This window comes from Anas acuta, chromosome 6 (assembly GCF_963932015.1).
Source record: "Anas acuta chromosome 6, bAnaAcu1.1, whole genome shotgun sequence".
Classification (NCBI taxonomy): Eukaryota; Metazoa; Chordata; class Aves; order Anseriformes; family Anatidae; genus Anas; species Anas acuta.
Window position 1 is genome coordinate 8,955,449 of NC_088984.1, and position 21,417 is coordinate 8,976,865.

Here is a 21,417-nt window from a genome sequence, read left to right on the forward strand (position 1 = left end):
CTCTTTTTTTTTTTTTTTTCTCTTCTCTTTACATTCACTTTCTTTACCTCAGTTTGGCTAGTAAGATTCCTCAAACAGGAATGATCATATAAAAAGTATAGTGTGAACACTTATCTTTTATTCTCAGACAAATTGCTCACCGCAAGGTAGAGTGTACTACAGAATTGCTATACATAAAACAAAGGCATTTTTATTGTGTTGTGATGAGAATAGTTCACCTTGCTTGTGACCTCAGGAAAGCAGGCTGTTTCATGCATGCAATTTTAGCTCATTGAGATTTCAAAGATCCCTTTCAAACATATATCACAAAAAAAGCCTTCTTTTAGCACATTGACTCCTTGTTCTTCTCTTCCATCGAATTTAATGTGCTGATGAAGGTCTGCAGAGAAGGTGGCAATGCCAATATAGTGGGCTTGGAGAGAAGCAAACTTTGGAGGAATGTGAAAAGAGTGTGAAGTTTGGCTGAAATTTAATAATACACAGAGGAAGTGGGAAACAACTAAAATTTTCAGATATCAACAGCAAGACTACAATTAAATTTCAGGCTATCAAAAACAAATAAAAAGTTCAAAACCAGACTGCAGAATCTGTATTTCGGTTTGTGTACTCATATTGATCATAGGGTAAGCTTCATTCACCCCCTTGGGGCTACTCAATTACAGACATAAAAATTAAATCTGTGGTCTCTACCTGGTTATCCAGCAGGTTTATACGAGGCTTCCAACCTCTTATTTCAGGAACTGGTGTAAGCACACAACTTCCACGCACCTCGCCCCTCTCCAAGGCTGTGCTCCCTCACCAGCCACTGGAACAAAGCTCCTAATATCCTCAGAAAGTAATTCTCTTCTCACAGTGTCCACGTTACTAATAAAGGAAAGAGAGAAAGAAAGGAAGGTATATTATTTATTTATACTGGTTTTTTATATTGTTGGGACCCTGCATACAGAGTCTTTGTTCTGCTACATCTTAGAGCATTTGTGCTTGAAGAGGCTGAGTATGGCTGAGTATGCAAATGCTATTGGGAAAAAAAAAGGGAGACACAAAACATTGAAAGCAACCAGGAGGTTTTTAAGAACAAGTTAGAAGAGATAAAAGCAAGAAAATGACAAAGAGAAGTTGAAACCTCAAAGGTAAGGAATTTTCAAGTCCATATTCAATAAACAGAAGACAAAGAAAATGCATACGTGTTTTAAAATTTACAATTTTTTATTGTGTTAAATGAACAGTGAAATGTATTAGGTTTTTTTTTTTTTTTTTATGATGAAGTCATGAATTGATCTTTGAAAGACAGCTTGGAAAGAACAGAAGATAGTAGTACTGGACAGAAGCATGGACAAAGGAATTGCTTAGAGAGTGGATGGGCAGGATAAGCTAAAGCAGCAGGCCCAGAGAGTACACACAGACATTAGTTTTAGGAAATGAGCAAAGAAATCAGTGAACCTTTTAACTGACATTTAGAAAAGTTCACCATTTCAGGAGTGATTCCTGAGAATTGCAAAGCAGAAAATAAATCTATATCTAGCGAATGGGTGCTCCTTTCTGCTTTAGATTTATTGCTTTCAAGTAATAAAAGAATTTAAGTTGTAAGAATAATCTGGCCATGACCCTTCATGCAATTAGTTAGCTTGAGTGACTACAGGATTAGGTCCTTGCTCACAACGTGTATTTCCCTACTCTACAGGAACTGACTTAAATACTCCAGAATTAGTTCATCAACTTGGCCCCACTGAAGGTAGGGGGAGCAAAGTGTAACGCTGTGACCCATTTTTCATCTTTCTGACAGCAAACTGCTCGATACACTTAATGTGAAGGAGAAACCTTAGTCAGAAACCAAACAGCAAGTAGGTGCTTTAGGTAGGTGCTGTTTACTAGCACAAGGACACAGGACATTCATTATTCTAATCCCTATAAGCTCTAGCAGTGCCTAGAATGGGATCCCATCATGTCCCAAGTTAAAGCTTCATCTTAGATAGTACATGACTGTTGGCATGCCATTTCCTGCAGAGGCACACACATGTGAAAGGATATTTTTGCCATGATAGCTCATAGTAAGATGCCAGCATGAGTTTACAGGCCATCTCTTGGTGCTAGATTCCCTATTTACTTGTAAAATGGTGGAACACTGATTGCAGCTTTACAGAGGAAATACTGGGGAGGTGACACAGTGTGCATCTTACAGGTGGGTGAGGTTCCACCAACAATGACCTATGGCCAGAAAGACTTGTGAGATACTTCCGAGGTTCAAGCACATCTGGAAATGAAAGATGGTTTCATTTGGGCACAGGCAAAGAAAACCTAACACCTGTTCTGAGAAGGTTAATACAGAGTGCAAGAATAGACCTGATTTACTGCTGTCAGGTCATTCGCTGGAGATGTTCAGGGACGATCAACAATCTAAACCTGAGTACATATTGCAATGGCTCCTAAAACAGGTAGAGTTTTCAACGATGTAGATGTACACTGGGCCAGAATTTGTGAAAATACTGCCACTAGTTTCCAGCCTTAATGTAGTGACACTCAAAAACTGACAATTCATTTAAAGTGTTTCCACTTGTCCCAGAATTGGAAATGTGTTCCTAGAGTGCTAATCCAGCACAGAGCCTTCTGGTACCTCTGTTTCTTCATAAATATTAATAATTTGCCACCAAGTATGACCATTGTGCAGCAAAATAAGCTAATGTGCTATGTTCACACATTAATCTTACTGGAGGCCCGAGGGAAAGCAGAAGCAAAATACTTCAGTGAGAGATTAGTCTGGGCTATTCTCAATGGAAGATTAATCCAGGAATAGGCTCTACATTTTCTACTCATTTACCCAGCATAAGAATTTATTAAATAGTTCCTAAAACTGCAGGAGTTGGGGAGTTTTCCTGTGACAGTTTTGCCATACTTTATCCTTTTCCTTTTCTGTTCTACTATTTTTCTGCTTTACCTGATAGTTTCACTGAAAAAAAAAAAAAAAGTTGCATGTAAAAGACCCTGAAGATTCATATTTTTCTGTAGATGTAAGAAAATAAAGATGAAAAGGACTTAATATTTTTGTTTTATTACTCTCATGTTTTGTCTGAATCATTGCTCAAGCTTGCTTAGAAAAATGTTAGGGAAGGATTTTTTCCAGAAGTATATAAATTCTATTGTCTTTTAATAAGGCTACAAAATTCCAAAGAATATATATAACATATATATATATTTTCCATTTGGAAATGAATTTTAGGCCCATAGAGAATTTAACTCAATGTCCCATGAAAAAGATTAAGGATATTTGCTATGCATTGATTCTTATAGATACTTGTAGTATATTGCAAGATGTTGTTTGTCATAAAGTAATTGTAAGATGATGTCATATTGGTGTCATATTCCAGGGAATACCAGATATTGTATCATCGTGTAATTCTGTGTCATGGATCTGTGTACTCTGAAGAAAATTGGTGGGGGGGGGCGGGGAAGAGAGGAAGGTTAGTAGGTTAGTTTTCTCCTGAGAGGAGTTATCGGTGACCTGGAAGCCTGGAAATATCCTTCTATTCCTAGAAAATCCTTTTAGCTCTTTATATCACTTGGTATTGAGGTTGTGTCTCAGGAGGAAAGGATATGTTCTGCTGATGAAGCTCTGAGAATTGGGAGGTCCACACTCATATCTCAGCACAGCTGAAAGCTCCTTGTGTACTTATTTACCTGGTGTGAGTCTCATAGGTATAGACTTTCAAAGAGGTACATGGAAGAGGTATTAGGTCTCATTACTATTGGGAATCTCCTAATCTGTGGTGTTGAGACAAACAGAACTTCCTTGGCCCCATGTCAATGTTACAAGAATAAACATATTAGGTGTTTTGGAGAATTCAGGAAAAGGTCTATCTGCATACAAGGGCAGACAGAGAGAAAAATGGTTTATATTCACCCTAAATAACACACTAAATAACATAGGTTACCTTACCTAACACACTGGACTTCAAGGATAAAGGATAGACAGCCTTGTGCTAGCATGGAAGATTATGCAGCAAATCATGCAAATCTAGAGTTATGCTAAAGATTCATCCTGTGGGTATCATCAACAACAAAAAGTTCTCTGAGTTTACAGGGCACCACATTTAACTCCCAGAATAGGAAATACTGACACTTCATGATTTTCCTTGTAATAATTTTTCTTAAGGTTGTTTGGCATTGTGCAAAGTAAACAGCTGTGTAGAAGTTTTTCTTCATGAATATAATTATTTTTTAATAAAACACTAAGTGCAGATCTGTCTTTGAACAGCCTGCTGCACTTCTTCATTTTTGATAGTCTTAGATAATTTGCTGTATTATTTATTGTGCTCAGACTACTGCTTACAGGGCTTTTAAGATCTCACTGTGATTTAGACAGCACTGAAAACACCATTGTGATATTACTTCTACACAAACTCAGGACACTTGAGCTAAAAGAGCTGAAAGTTTTCAGAAACAGTTATCCCACATTCACCTCAGAAACAGTACAGGACAGATATACTTGCCTGCAAAAACAATAGGTTCACAGGGGGACATTTTTTCTCCATTTTTCTGACTTAGATTTGTCCATGACTCCAAGACAAAAACAGTTACTACCCTGCTCCAGAACAGAGGAGTCAGATTATGAATCTGTCTGCCTCAATTTCCTCTGGTAGACTGGAGTCAATTTCCCGTGGTACATGGCTCCCCATGTACAAGAGGTACAGTGCCTCGTCACCTTTCTGAATGGGGAGTTCAGCTCCAAGTAATCCCTTAAACGAGGAAAAAACATCCTACATGCACCTTCTGACTCCAACATATGACTGTGCAAGGAAGCCTTTTACTTTCTATATACTGATGTTCCACTCTGCAGACGGTCTCAAAATGGTACTATCTTACATAGCTTAGACTTTGCTGCTCAGTAGTCATCACTGGATTAATGGCAGCTTAAAATGATACCAGCCATCCAGATTAGGAAAAAAAAAAAAAAAAAGGGCTTTACTGCAGGCTATGCCCACTTCTAGTCTCTAATCCTTTCTGGGAAACCTAAATATTAAAAAATAGATTTTTTTTAATATCTCATTTTATTCTGTTCGCAAACATTTGTATAACTAAGTTTTATAATTATTTATTTAATTTGCTTATCAGTAGAAAGTACAGACTTTTTTTTCCTGTGTGTGAAAACTCATTCAAAGAGAAGGAAAAGAGGAAAGAAGAAATGCTTCAAGTGACAGGGATTTTTCTTTCCTTTCCTTTGAAAAAATGCCTTGGGAGATCTTTGGTAAACACATAGTGCCAGGTGTGATGGAGGAGCTCCCTGGAAGGGCAGGGCAGGATCCATTCCTTGGCTGCCAGACCACTTTCCTCCAGTGAGGAGTAACTTGCTGAACCAATTGTTATAGCAGCCAGATATCAATTGCTTTTTTTTTTTTTTTTTTCTTCCCCTTCAAACACATGAGATAGTTGTTCCATGCAAGAGAGTGTTCATGGGTTGGAGATAAGACCTTGAGTGCTCTCTGATTTTTATCATCCCTGCACTGCCGTGCCCTGTGAAACATTTCACTACAGAAGAGTTTTTTATCCATGACACTGGAAATTTTGTGAATTAAAACACCATTTAGCAAGGAAACAGGGATTTTCCAGTGTGTGTATTGCTCCTGCTGGTGGGTGAAGCAGCAACTTCTTTGCCTAGTATACTTTGGCAAACCACTTAACAATACGTGCAGTAAAATGTTCTCCCCCTTTCATTTCATCTATCACGATTCAGAAGGATTAAAGTCTTTATGTGGTGCTAACAGAAAAATATGCAGATATAACAGAATTGCCCTGAGTCCTCTCAATAGTCCTCCACTGCCTCCTAAGGCATATAAAAAATTATGGAATAAAAAAAATAAATAAACTTTAAATTTTAAAGATGAGCCTTATTAAACTCAGGGAACCTTCCTCATTATTCTCTGGTTACAGCCAGTGCCGGTCCTATTATTGTTCATCCGGGTATAAGGTTGGGGATTTACTCAAACTATTGTTCTTGCAATGTACCCTGAAGATGATCAGGAATTCCGATTAGTCATATTTCTTTGGAGAGTGCATACCTTTGCTAGATCTCTTCTCTTGATCTTGTTTTATCTCTGGCTCCCACACATTTTGTCCTGGGCTCTGTAAACTCCAGGAGCAGAGGAACTTTGACACTTCTCATTACATTATATTGCTGTTCAAGGAAAACAATTAACCTCAAGCAGCAAAATGAAGAACTTGTTACTTCTGCCTGGTAGGGATCACAATTGGAGCTGAGCAGCTGGGAAAAAGCAGGGACCTTAACTGACAAATTAATTAATTAATTAATTAATTTTAATAATTTAATTAATTAATTAATTAATATGTGTGTGTGTGTGATCTGAGCACACTTGTGAGTGATTTTTCCTGATATACCTGACATTTGGCTTATTTGTTGAGTTATATCACAGACTGACCATGAAGAATTAGACCAATCCACATTCCTTAGTTCTTATATGTTGTTTGTACTACAAGACAGATTTTCCATTCTCTAAGCTGATAGATACAGAGCTGAATATGCATTTCTGATGTATTTCCACAAGCCACACTAACGCTTTTTCCTGCATAGTTTTGTGCCAGAGAAATTCCACTGTTCAAGGTTTATTCAAAGAAAGCAAGATTCTGGTTTCAACAAACATTTAAAATGTTGAAAGAACTGCTTTGAAAATTTCACTCTGTTCTCAACCTTGTAAATATCTGAGGCATTAAATGAAAGAACATACCATTTCAACATGTTTCTGGTGACACTAGTTTACTCTTTATTTAATTCCACAAATGAGGACCAACTTCTAAAAAGAGTGCTCACTTTGGGAAAGGAGGATATTACAGAAATGTAACCATGTACATACAGTGAAAATCATAGCCAATAGCATTTCACAAGGTGAAATCCATGCACAATAACATCGAGGTAGGTTTTCAATGATTAATAAAAAACTCAAAATTTCACAAGATCAAAAAATAATTGCCAGATTTATCATTTTCTTCCCATTTTTATGCATCACTATACTTCTGAGCAGAATTCTGATAAGGACAAGTTAGAATTTATGTACTAAATCCAGATTCTGAGGTGGACATGACATTTAGTGAACAAAGATCCATGCATGCAATATTATGAGGCTGTCATGGTGCCTTTCATATTCTAGATTCAGCATATTAAAATCAAAATTAAAAATGTAATGAATACCTTTGCATAACAAAGTATATATGAATACTGAATACAAGTTCAAAGAAACAAACAATAACAAAAATAGAAAAGTATATTGGAAGTACATCAAGAATTAGTAAGTAAATCAAAGATTTCTTAATTAGATTTTGAACATAAAACAGAGAATATGGACATTTTATAACCTGAACAGAGTTCCAAAAAGGACCATGTGTCCCAGTGCACATACATCGTCTTTATTATCAATATAACATTAAATGAGTGAGCTTCTCAAATCAAAGCCCCCTGTGAACATTTATTCCATTACCCTGCTGGAGACATCATTCATGTGTGTTTTATAGGCTTTTGCACAAAATCTACTTTTTTTTTTTTTCTTTCTTAATTATACAGAAGTTTCTCACATTTGCAAATGGAAAATGCTAGTTTTGGTGGCATTTTGCATACTGGTAACAGAGTATCTCACCTATCTCAAATTTTGCCTACTGTGCGGTAGAAATAGTATAGAAAAAAAATGAGCAAGATATAGGTCTCCGTTTTTGTCGCTTAGTTGACAAGGTCTGTCAGACCTGTCAGGTTCCCTGCACAGTAAGTGCAATCTAGAGAGGAAAGAACACTCCTCAAGACTCAGCCAAATTCCTAAGTGCCCTGCAACAGTGTCCCCTTTCCATGTCCCAGCTACGTCCCTTAGGTCAGCAGTACAGACAGAAATGTAAGGTCCATGTAGTTGAGACAGGATTCACCTGTATTAATGTATGTTAGACCTGGAGTACACTTCTGAACCTCCTGGTTATTGAATTTCCCAATCACTTTGTGAACTGCTTTCATTCATGTCTCACTCAGTAAGTATCAGCACAGATACTGAATTCTCTGTGGACTAAACCAAATTGAAATATGCACTCCAGCTGTGTACCCAATGTGTTTCAGCTGTGCACGTGGTGTTTTCCAACCTGAGCCTGGTTCAGAGAAATCCACCCAAATGTATATATTGTGGATCTTGAGTTATCTTCCTTTTTCCAAAGGGTGTAGTCAGCGGTATGAAGTCAGTGCTATGTAAGAAAAGTTTTCTAGGGAAAGCAGTAAGAATTCTTTGAATATCTGACTTGCAGGTCAAATGTAGAGCACTCTCAGGCTCTTGTATAGCAGAAGAAACCAACATTGTACTTGAAAATCTTTTAAAGAGAAGGATACCATGTGAGTGGGTTGACAAACTTGGTAAGTAAATAAATTTCTAATGTATTCTCTCATACTTAATTTTTCTATATTTATATCTAAAATATGCGTATTTATACTGACACTTCTTAAACAATATAATTTATAGATGTACTCCCTGGCTGCAAGCTAAGATAAGTTAAGATATTTGCAATTTATAAAGCATCTTAAATTGCCAGTATATATGGATATATAAGTTAAGTGCTTAAAGTCAGTTGCTGCTTGGTGTGTGTCTTCTGTGTGAAAACAATGGAATAAAATATGTCTGGTGAAGCAATAAAAAGTGCAGTAAAAGGGGAAAAACAAACAAACAAACAAAAACAAACACGCAAAAAGAAAATAATAGAAACAATTCATAGGAAATGAGATAAAACAAAACTGCTGCCACAATAGACTCCCATCCACCATTACCCACACAATTCATAAATATGCAATGAGATATAGCACAGTTAACTTTTCACTGAGAAGAATGAACTATTTGTGCCTACACACACTGATTCGTGGTTTCCAAGTGTGTAGTTAATTGTGGCAGAGAATCTGGCCTGGTGTCATTCCCAAGCCTCCTGAGCAGAATGAGTGATGAGTGAACTTCAGAAGTGACTGATGTACACACATTAAATCATGCCTGGGTTCTGCATCTATACATCCCATTTGGACATTTATGCTTGAAGTAGCCACTGACAAGAAGAGAAAAGGATGGTGTTTAGCAGGAAGCAGAAAGGGGGAGAAAGAGTTGAATAATAAGACATTTTTCACTTTAGCAATTCATAGCCAAAACACATATAGTACATGTTGTACTGGCAGGAAAAGATTTCTTGGGTATTATTAAAGCAGAGAACCAAACAAAAAAAATAACCATTTGAATCACCTCAAAATGTTCTTTTTGTCCAAAGTAATCTGCTTTCTTTCTTTTCAACTACTTAGTTCCCTGTTTTAATCTTTTTTTTTTTTTGAATGAAAAATGCCTTTTCAAAACTGAAATGCAGTTTAATTTAGAAATGTGGAAATGAAACGTACCTTAACTTAGAAAATATTCATAGAAAATATGTCAATCCTTTTTGTGTCCTTATTCCTTCTCTTTTGTTTTTCTCATCCAGGGTGCTAATCTGGGCAAAGATGCATTATGTATCACAATGACCCCCCTTTTTATTTTGGGGGTTATATTCCTCAGTTTCTGCAGAAACAGTTCAGATTCCCAAGTAGCTGTATCAACCACACTGGAGATGCAAACAAGTATGCAAGGGTTCCAGATTGGTACAACTGGTATGGCACAGGACAGTGCCCTTTTGGAGTTTACATAGGATAATCAGATGTATAAAAAGATGATGTTAAAAGTTTGTATTTAGGTAATATTTCTTTCATCTGTTTGAGTTCAAATCTCATGTCAGAGCAATTGGTCTTTACAAAGACTTCTACATCATCTGAGAGGCTGGTCATTCAGTTTTTGTCTTTCCTTAAAATGCTATTAAAAGTATTTTCTGCTTTTTCTGACAACCTTTGTCTACGCTCTATTACTGTCTCTCATTTACTCTGGGAAGATAAAACAATTAAAAGGTAATGTCTGGTTTAATTCTGGGTGTCAATTCTTATGTTCTGAGAGAGCTTTGTGAATAATGTGACCAAGAATGTCACAGAGCACCATTCATTCCTTAGGAACAAGACAAAAATAAGGGAAATGAAACAAATGAACAAAAATGTATGTACCTAAGAGGAACCTTATATTTCTTTGCATTGACTCAGCCAAATTTGAGTATTGCAAAGAGAAGTGATAAATAAATGTTTGTTTCTATTCAATAACTACTTTCTTGTGCCATAATATTTTAGAATCAGCACAGTACTACTTAAGAATAGAGGAGGAAGAAGGACAGTATGGAACACCTGTTCATGTGGTGATTTAGAAGCCATCAACATGTCAGAGCCTGTCTCTCGAGCTCAGAACATGCATTGCATTGCAGAACTGTGTAAGTGGACAGGATGTTATTACAATGTGAGACAAAATGGAGATAACTTGGGATGCTTTGGGAGATGGGATGTGTGGGAGGTATGTTAAGATAATGTGTTGTATGCTATGCAGAGTATATACTCCATAGTATATAGCAACCAGCTAGAATTTCCATTCTTCAAAATTAAGTTCTGCAAATGGATTCCTCCTTAAAGAAATGTACATTTCTTCTGCACTTCAGAAAGAAGCTACAGTCATTTGGAAGGTAGCTGACAGTGGGGCTGCAATCCTGACCCACCCTTTGCAGAGATATGCGAGTCTCCTACCATGGAGCAAGATGGATGGGGACAGACAATGTATGCAGTACCTGGCTAAAACTATAATCTGACATAGAAATGAGGATTTATGTTGCTTTTCCTTCAGCATCTTGTTAAGAAGAAAGGACCTGAATGTTCAAGTGTGGAGATTCTAGGCTCTTGTGGTTTGCTAATTTTGCTGTTCCTTGACTGGATACACCATTGCAGCCGAACTGGAGAGCATGCCTGCATTTCTGCCAGAGCTCTCCCTTGTTTTTCAAATTGGCAGGCACAAAGTAACTTGCAGAGCAGGTGAATTGCTTATTCTTGCTTATATGATTCATTATTATTTTCCACAGTCATTATGAATAGAAGTAAGCTATCTGTTGTAATATCAGTGTGCCTTTCATGAAGAAGCATGGCTTTAACCAGAAGTAGAAATGAATGTGACATAAAAATGGGTTTGGGGATATACAACTACATCTAAATTAGATGGCACAATAATATCAGCAATTGATATGTTTTGTGATAATATTTACTACTGTTTTCAAAGAGAAACACAGTAGGCTGATATCATTTTAAATTACGAAAAGAAGTGAAGTTTATTCACTTCAACAGAATAAACTTTATGCACTGACCTTTAATATGAAATCTATGTATTGTTAGACTACTAATTAAGCAAGTAAATACAAAATTTGATATTAAATATAATTTCCTTTATCATTTTAGATCAGCATTAGTCATTTCCAGAACAGCTTAACAAACTAAAAAGCTCTAAAGCCTTTTGACCTGATTTTTTTGGTTATATTTAAAAATTTTCAAAACAAACTGCTGTGTCTGTGAGAACTGATGTTACCTTTTCTGCAGAACTGTCTTAGATGGGCTGTTCTTTGGATAGTTTTTTGGGGAGGGGGAGAGGGTGTAGGGTTTTTTTTTGTCATTCTGCTTTGTCTGTTCTTTGAAACGCTTATACTTTACTGTAAAAGTAAAGTTGAGAATGTTATCTCAGTTGCACACTTTCTCATTTTTAAAATATTTACTTATTTTTTTTCCTAAAATACGATTAAAGTCTATTCTAAGGATGCAGTTTTCACAAGTACCTGTTAATGCTGCAATGTGATAACCTATTTTCCCCATTTTTTTCTTTGTGTTTACTTTCCCATTTACTCTTCCAACTCAAACATGATTTCTTTAGGTCAGAATTGGCATCTCTTTCTGTATATTTGAAACATATTAAATGGAGAAATCATGAGCACTCTAAAGGTCTATGATATTACTATACATTACTGCAATACTATATATAGATACAGATTTATATCTCATGCTATTACAGTAATATGTGCTGTAAGATCTCAGAGTAGAAATCTTCAATGCTTGTAGGTTAAGCTCCCTGCCAACAACCTCAGTACAGTTTTTTAGATCTGGGTTTAGGATTCCATGCACTTGTGCTGAGTCTGTCTGGGATGGAGTTAGCTTTCCATGCAGCAGCCCACACACTCGTAGATAGCTCTGCACTCATAGATAGAACCACACTGGTATCACTCCACTGTGGTGTCTATTGCTGCATAGTACTGGCACAGTATCAGGACTCCTTCCAAGCCCCCAAGAGCCAGTCTATTACTATTTTTTATGAACAATTTGCAATCAGACTTGATTTGGATGAAATGGAAGATGATGGACATAAAAAAAAAAATAAATAATGGAAAAGTATGCAAAGAAATAACTGGAGGTTGTAACTTGTATCACCAGTGAAGAACTGCAGTCTGTTTTTTTTGTTTTTTTTTTGTTTTTTTCTGCCAGCTGAGAGATCTGTAGTCAGAGTCAGAGATTAAAGAGAAATTAGAAGTTTTCTTCCTCTCACATCAGTTGAGAACTGAAAACTTGAAGAGTCTTTCCTTTTTCAGAGAAAAGCCCTCACTACTAGGAGACATGATGGAACATCCTACAGGTGCTTGGAGTGAGAATTCCCACTTTTAAGTTCCTTTCTTGAACTTTTCTGTATCCAAACATAGCTTTATATTCTTTTCAGAAGATGTAAAAATCCTTCAGTAATATTGTTGTCCCACTCTGTCCTGTGTGTGTTGTGTATCCTCACCTTCAAACAGGATAAAGGGATTCATGAACCAAAGACTTAGTTTAACATAAAGAAATCATCTTTACTTTTTGGTAAAATAAAGTACTTAAGGTATAGCAGACAGTTCACTAAATGAAGAGATGTAATTCTGATTTTAAAAGGTTGCCACATAATTTTAAGTGTGAAATGACCCAAAGAATGAAAATTGGTAAGGAGATGTTAGCACAATAGAATCAGTTGATCATTTCAGCAGGGCAAAGTTGGAAAATAAATTTCTTTCATACAGTATCTGCAAAGATTAATTTCATATTCTGATATGCAACCTCTTTTTTATTAACTGATTCATCAACCTAAAATTAACTGCCTTATTCCTCAGTGCTGTACTCAGCAATGGAAAACAGTAGTTCACTGGAGTGGTGAAAAAATAAAATATACAAGGTGCTTGAGTATCTGAAAATACTGAAATAACTTCAAAATGCATAAACAGGTGATGTTTTCCCTTGAAAGTTATTTTCCATATACTGAATATGCACAGATAAATCAGCAAATACTTCCCCACAAACATACACATATATACATATGCATATATTGGAAAGACTGAAGGTTGCTTCCCTAGAAAATGCATAAAAACAAAATGATCTCAGACATGGTAACCTATCCAATTGATGACAAATCAGCTTTCAGGAACCACAGTCAAATCCTGGTCCTGAGTTTGAAAGCAGACCATTGGGGTCATGATTGATTCCAAGGTTACCCTTCAAATGCTGTTAAAATTTGGTGACATCAAAGTATATGTTAGCTATCCCTCAAGCGTGCACAATTGTCTGCACGTGCATGCATTCCCTGTCCTACAGACCAGCCAAAATTAATGAAAATCCTTGGAATGGAAAGGGTACCTTAAATAGGGCACTGCTATTGTACCTCATTGTTAGCTATCGCGCTATTATATTAGACATTCATCTTTTATCCTTGTTCAGCTCCAGTAATAATGTGTCATCTAAGACTCCTGACTCTTAATTAGAAATCATACTGCTATTCTTCACCTCGCTCTGCTATGCCCTGCTGTGACTTTTCTGTCAGCCTGTTCTTCCCTATGATATGAAACAAGGTGGGGTAGCATAGGGGTTAATGCAATTATTTACATTTGATAATACTGAGTATAGCAGTGAATTAATACGACAGTTTGCAGCATTTTGGAGCTAAAAAGAAATTAGATGCCATCTCATCACTGATTTTCTAACTGAAGTGTGCTACATTTAACCTTTAAACTTTATGCTACTTGCACAATTCTAACATCACAGGGTTTTTCTGGAGAAGAATGTGCAATTAGACAGGATTTGGAGGGACTGGGAGATAATGGACTTAAAAATTAAAAAAAAACACAAAAAACATTCCTTTAGAGATTTATTTGTAAATTTCATGGCTTGTTTATGGAATCAGATATATAAAATTGTCTCTCTTTATATTTTTGCCTCTTTTTTTTTGTATTTTTGTTTTTGCATTCCTCCAAAATGGTCACACTACAAAGCCAAAGGAATAATAACGTATAGTTACCTTTTTGAAATAACTGCAAGTGTTAAGTGCTGAGGACTATCTTAGTGGAGAACCCAGACCTACTGAAGTAAGAGGGGAAAATTGGACTGACTTGCAGGAGGCCAGAATGCCACCCACAGAGGTGCCTGATTGCCGGAAAATGCTAGGTTCCCGCTGTCTGAAAATCGCTGCCATCTCTGATATCCAACATTGGACAGTTGAAAGGTAAGATACTGCAATTACCACTGCAGACTGAAAAAGCCAGATTCTTAGTTCATGTAGAATGGCGTGACTTTGAAAGCAATTGTACAATGGTGATTTATACCAGCTAAGGAACTGGATACATATGTTTGCATGAATGATACACATGTTGTTTTCTTTCCATTTATGGCTATACCTTTGAGAAAAAAAAAAATTGATTGGAAATACAAATATTTATTACCGATAATGATTTTAATAAGCAATTACATTCATCATTTAAATATATTCATACTTGCTCAGTTCGTATAAATGAATGTTAGAAAAGAACATCAGACAATATTATATCATTATTCCTAATAACATCTCATCCACAGACAAATTAATGTTCTTTCTGATATTATTAACTTAAAACCTATCAGATTGTAACTGCAAACATAAAATCTCAATGAAGGTTGTAATGGAAAGGAATGAATCCCAGAGCTTGAAGAATGTTCTTATCACTTATCAACATCATGCAATATCAAAAGAAACAGACAGGAGAGACAGTCAGTAGTCTTTTATGGCTTATTTTCAAAATGCACAAGCATATGTGGATAAAAACATTCTATGACGGAGCTTGTATTAAGAACAATCCTTTACCAAGAATTTCAGCAACGAAAATGGAAAATAAAAAAATCTGTTCTGCTCTCTTTGTGAGTCTAAATGTCTGTATGTCAGTGTGGTAAATGTGATTTTGGTTAGGATGAAATTTACTCTGAGTTAGATATTATCAGAAAACATCAGGATCAATTCAATCCCCCACAGTCCCCCAACTGGATAATTCTTACTTCCAGATGAGCAAGAATCCCAGGCAGTTTCACAAAGCAGCAAAAAATTTGAGCTTTGAGCCCCAGGACACACTGGAGACTTTCTTTCCTCAGGTATGAGATGGAATCTGCCTCGCCATACTGTTCAAGCTTAAGTTGGAATTGAGACCCCAGTGCCAATAAAAGGAAGAATTATTGGAAAGCCTGGTCTCGGTTACACTAGTACTACAGAGCAGAGCTGAGTGATGTGTGGCATAGGTTTAACAAAAATGCTGGATTTAACAAATTGAAGAACCTGTCAAGAATGCCTAGGCTGAGTACCACTCAGCATCATGCCCCTATGCAACCAGAAAAGTCAAAATATCTTTTTTGGACCTGGAGGATGGGTGAAGGGTGGCAGGGGGAGGAGTTCTCTGAGAAGACATTATCTGTTGGATCGAGTTGCTAGTTTTACTGCATGCTGGCACTTGAATATATAATAACAGGAATGGATTTCAATGGATTTATAACTTCTTAAGCTTGATTTTGCCATGTGTTAGATTAATAAATATCAAAACTGTAGCAATGGCATAATTAACATTGACAATTTAGAGAGAATGAATATTGTCCTGAAAAGAGTCCAAAGAAAAGAAATTTATGCTGTGTTCAGAAACGTATCAGAAAGAGGTTGGAATGTGTATTAGTCCCTAACAGAAGTGGTTGCAGAGTTTATCCATCATAGTCTAGTCTAGGGATGCTGAAGTCGTAAGAATTTATGAAAACGGGAGTAGGGACTAAATGTGGACATGAGCAGAGACAGGAATTCATTTTTCAGTGATGTAAAGAAGTGAAAATACAGTCACTTAAGTGAAAAATAAATAAAACCAAGCAGTCACAGTAATTAAAACTCTGAATTATTGATGTTCTAAATGGAGAATTAGTAAGTAGTGGTATCTAATGCTTATATAATACTAGATAAACATTATGTAATAATAAGTATTAGATAAGCTAATTAGTAATAATTAGATAAGTATTAAATAAGCATTTGTTAGTTTCATCAGTGACAGTGGAGTTAGGGAATAGTTTCCTGGTTCTGAGCCATGTGAGATGTTACCAGAGATAGCAGGTGAAATCTCAAATTAATGAGATTTCCACCACTGATTTCAGTTGAACGATGCTTTAATTCCTTGTTCCCACCAAGAATCTTACACTGTAAATTAATTTCTCATCAGTCTATTATAGTCTCTCATTAGAACATGTCTTGTCACATTTGTATAGGGATTCTATATTCACATTGAAGTAAAATGACATGAATGTCAAGGTACTCTAACATATTCTAACAATTTGAGGACTACAGAGATAAACCTAGGCAGAAGAATTTATCAACAGCCTGGGTTCACTAAAAAGTTCGAGTTGTCAGCTCTAAATGTTGGTATAACTATACATCTCCTTCTTCCCGTGGTTCAGATTTGTAAATGCAATGAAATCTCCCATGGTTTATTCTGAGAAATGAGAATTACTATGCTTTTATGGTTGTGTAATTGTTCTATAATAGCTAATAATGATGCATATGCAGTATCATAAGCACAGTGTTATAAAATCCAGTGCAAAGAATTGGATCCTGTGTTACATTTCACAATTATTTCAGAAATGGGATGAGGTTCAGTCATTTGTGTAGACAGATACTATTTTACATTCAGCAATGTAGAGAAGGAGATAGCTTATCTAACCCTTTACAGTCATATCAATTGTTTTAAAATGTCTGTCAAAACAAAACACTGTAAAAGCTACCTATGACTTGAACATAAAAAGAAAAAGAAAGAATAAAAGAGTAAGTAGATAATTAAACAAGGAAAAGTTCTTGAAAATGCATGACACATATGCTTTTGGTTTTGTCTTTTGTGCTAACTGTTGCTTTAAATCCCTAATAGTGCAATTTAATGTCCTGAGTCCCACTGCCTTTTGAGGACCCTGGCAGTAACTAGCTCCCATGTAGTGAGCTGTATGCTCAGAGCCTCGACTACATCAGTTTGGTTAAGGGAGAACATTAAAGAAAACAAATTAAAAAAAAAAAAAGAAAATTAATTAAAATATATTTGTTAAAAATAGACTGGGTGTACTGCTAATGGCTTCACTATCTAAAGTGCTGATGAACTGAAATGGTTCCACCTCAAACTCTTGCTATTAAATCATTTGTACCACAACAATTGGTTTTATATTTCTTTTCTATGTATACAGAATCTATAGCTAACTGCTACATATCCGTATTTCCTGGGACCTGAAATTTGCTCCCACTGCAGCATAGAGTCAGGTTACATGAATTTCCAAAAGCTCAAGGCTCAACTCTCCCACAGGGGATCAGTTCATCTCAGTGACTGATTTTTTTATTGTGCTTTATCCTTTTCTTTCGTAGGGAAGAGGAGCACGTAGCAAGCCAGTCTCAGAGGAAAGAATGATTTTATTTGAAAAAATAATTCTATAGGTAACATCGCTCAATTTGAACATAATTGCAATCTGGCTCATCCTGCAATAGTTAGAGTCTCAGTAGGGGATGACATATAGGGCATGATGAGAAAGCATGCTCATGGAAAAAGTAACACATTCTTTTCAGCTACCCTCCAACTGGTGTGCAGTGTTATTGAAGAAGGTGTGGTGTTTTTTTCTTTCCCCCTTATTATTCTTTGTTGGCAGCCAAAAATAATAGTCAGACTTGAAACAGTGGGAACCTAGAAATAAAATGTGACAATCAAGGAAAGAAGAACTGTGGGGGAAAAAGATTGAGGAAAATGTATTTTGTGGCTGAACTTGTCCCATGGAAAGGATGGGTAGATACTGAGCCTGGACAAGGCTGCCCTGTGAAGGACTGAAGTGGCAAAACTTTTGTGCTGTGTACACTATCTAGATCAACCTCTGCTGTGTGCACCCTGTAGGGCTCGAAACACAGAGACCATTCCTGCAGTCTCAGATCCATGGGAATGACATTAAGAAAATGTCATATACTCTTTAAATTATGTCCTGCTTGAAAAATCCCTAACTTTTTGAAGATTTCTAGAGAAAAAGATGATATAGCCTTTACAGACCTCTGAGGACAGCTGTAAGTTTAGGCTTTATTTTCTCTTTTGCCTGAGGGAAATCTCCTATTGACTGTGGATGACAGCTGGACTATAGATCAAAATTTCTCATAAATCTGTGAGTTAAGTGCATGCTTATTCATTTGCAATCACCTTCTAAAACCCTGTCTCCTTGGAGGACGCTGTTCTTCCCACAGCCACACCAAGTGCTGAGCAAGATCAAAGTGCCCCACGGGGGCAAAAACACCTATGCTTTGCTACCTCTTAGGAAGACAGGTGGGGAGAAGAACATGGAGGATGCATACCTGCTTCACTACAGCTGACTCTTTCTTCTGCCAAAAAAGTCACACATTTAGGGAGTTGTCCCAATTTCTAAGCAGGTACCTTGCTGTGTCTAGAAAGCAGCAGTCTCTTATTTTGATTGAAAGGTAAGCCTTTAAAAATATTTCTTCTGTTCACAATGTGGGTGGCTTTGCTTGTCACATATAAGCTCATTTCAGATAGTCTATCTTTTCACTGGCTCAAAATATTTATTCTGGGTAGCTGTTTTATAAACTGCTCCCTAGAAGCTTTTTATATAATGACATGCCTATTAGCATGAGAAGAAAAATTATCTCCTCCTACAAAGTTTTTTCCATTGTGAGTATTTCTGGCTTCCACACAAAATATACACCTTTTATAAAATCATTGTGGTACACAAACTCTTCTGAACTTCCAGTGCTTCGAGTCCTGTAAATCTGATTCATATGTCATCTTTATTTTTACATATTTAATTCCTTTAAACTTGCTGAGATTAAAATTGTAGTGATGTGCATTCACATGTTAAATTACAGTTGCTGTTTCTTCAGCTGGCTTTTCCATCCCACAGCCAGCACAGAGCTGCAGGGAGCATGGCCCTGCAGACTCCTGCCTTGCTTGCACTACACAGTGCAACATTTTGCCTCCTGAGGGCCTATCTGTAAATCCCACCTTGCCTACTTTGATGTAAGGATCCTATACATCTCGTATCACTCCTGCCATTGATGGTATGCATTTTCAGTGTGGTGCCCACATACAGGCTAGTGAATCCAGCCATGATTGCCCAGCACCTCAGATCAATGAATGCAAAAATATTTTTCATTCCCAAAGGTTGAAAGTTTTCTTTACTCATTATATCACAAATTCTATATTGTTATTACTTTCTGATCATGTACCTGTCATGCACTTTAGCTAGTTACTTTACTTTATAAGCTGGATGTGCTCATAAGCACTAGCAACTACATATCTTCAGGTTATGTATCTTTAAGTAATATATATTTTTTCTCAGTTTGTAACACAATTCCAAGACAGCTCTGAGACACAGGAGTTCTGCTTGATGTAATAAGAGTGGTACCTATCAGTCACATCCAAGTTCTTATTACTTAAGAAGGTCAACAACGATCATCAGAGCTGACATTTTTAAGCCTTTTTATTGCTTTGCTTAAGAGTGATGGTGGTTTTCTTGTCTCCCTCTTCCACCCTATTACTTTTTTTGGATAAGCTGCTATGGCCTATGTCCAAATGCTTTTCTTATTCTTCTATGGAAATGATAACCCTCAGGTCAGAAATGAAGTTTTGTGTTTTCCACATCTTCATTCCTGAGCAAGAAAAAGATGCTAAGGAAGGGAAGATTGAATAAAACCCAGAAACAGCAAAATTATGTTCTCCAAATAGTATCTCCAATTATTCATTCACTATTAATTATTTCTCATCTTCATCCTTCTTGACAGCTTGTGAAATGAAATTTTTCAATGATGTAGCCTTTTTTTACATTCACATTTGTCTATTTAAAAAAGCTATGCACTGCAAAACAGAATATTTGCTAGTTAGCAAGAATAATCATTTATCTTACTGTAATTTCATGTCATTACCCATTAGTCAGTAACAATGATTGGCAATGCAATTTTCTTTGCAATAAAATTAATTAATACGCACCTTATTATCTGCTGTTCAGATTCTTCTAAAAGCAGAACTTGAGACTCTTTCAGCAAGCAGGCCATTATAAAAAAAAAAATCATATGGCATGTTAAAAATGGTATTTGGCTTTAGAACTACTGTTTCAATTAGGATATAAATGAAAGAAATAGTCTCCCCTTTTAAGTAGCCCTGATTAATTTCTTCTGGAGAATTAGCAGGCTAGTTTTAGCCAGTCATAATAGCATAATATGTCAGCAAAAGAAGGAGATAGGTTTATGATTTCTCAACATGTCTACACGACTTCACCTCTGAAATGGAACACATTTCCTTAACGTTATATGTCAGTGCTTTCTCTATTATATCATCAAAACCAGTCTTGTACAGAACAGTCTGAGAAAGTTCCTAAAGGTTTTATGACTACTTCCTTCCACTTCTAAATTAGAAACATCATAAATATACTATTGGGAGTATCAGGTGATTGGGTGCCAAGACATCTGATAAAGTCCACTTATTTTTCTCTTTCTTACTCTTGAAAATTATGGTATTCCAACCTTCAACAGAGCTCCACAAAGCTACAATAAAAATTTGAAAGGCAAAACAAAATGGAGAAAAATAGATAGAAAAATAAATTTCCTTTCTGAATGGGCAATATATCCATCATACCACCCAACCTATGGCACAGGGTAAAACTGAGAATGTGGATGTGGGTAACTGGTAACTGAAAACCTTTAAGTAACGTAATCCCAGCTATTGACATATTTAATCTTAATGCAAAACCCAGGAAGGACCAGCCTAGATTACCTAGATTAGTAGGTCTGGCTATACCTAAGTTTATATACCTAAGTTTATATAAGTAACTTGTTCAAATAGTTTCTAGTGGAAAGTGATGGTAATTTGGCCATGTTGTTCTGGACATCCTGCCATTCTCACTCAGAACAAGTTTAGGTTTCTCTGTACTATCATAGAATCATAGAATGGTTTGGATTGGAAGAGACCTTAAAGATCATCTAATTCAAACTCCCCTGCCATTGGTAGGAACGCCTTCTGTGAGATCAGGTTGCCATCCAACCTGGCTGCAATCTGCTTTTTTAAGACTCTGTATGTAAGGATTTCCATGTGCCTAACTGTGCAACACCCTGTGTTTCCAAGATGTAGGACATCATGGAGGCTGAATGGCTCCAAGAGGTGACTGGACGA

The 21,417-nt window shown here is 36.4% G+C and overlaps 1 long non-coding RNA gene across 10 annotated transcripts in view; it reads left to right on the top strand.

Moving 5' to 3' along the window:
- Positions 1-21,060, top strand: part of LOC137858904 (uncharacterized) — a 296,077-nt gene extending 275,017 nt beyond the window's left edge. For 4 of the 10 annotated variants that reach the window (XR_011098068.1, XR_011098063.1, XR_011098070.1 and 1 more), the window contains 5 exons: positions 971-1,130; positions 8,281-8,386; positions 10,208-10,344; positions 10,567-14,453; positions 15,350-21,060. This is a non-coding gene — a long non-coding RNA (uncharacterized lncRNA). Of the gene's footprint in view, positions 1-970; positions 1,131-8,280; positions 8,387-9,480; positions 10,345-10,566; positions 14,454-15,262 lie in introns of all 10 variants that reach the window. The other 6 variants (XR_011098072.1, XR_011098066.1, XR_011098064.1 and 3 more) reach the window with 6 other exon arrangements.
- Positions 21,061-21,417: the final 357 nt, after the last annotated feature.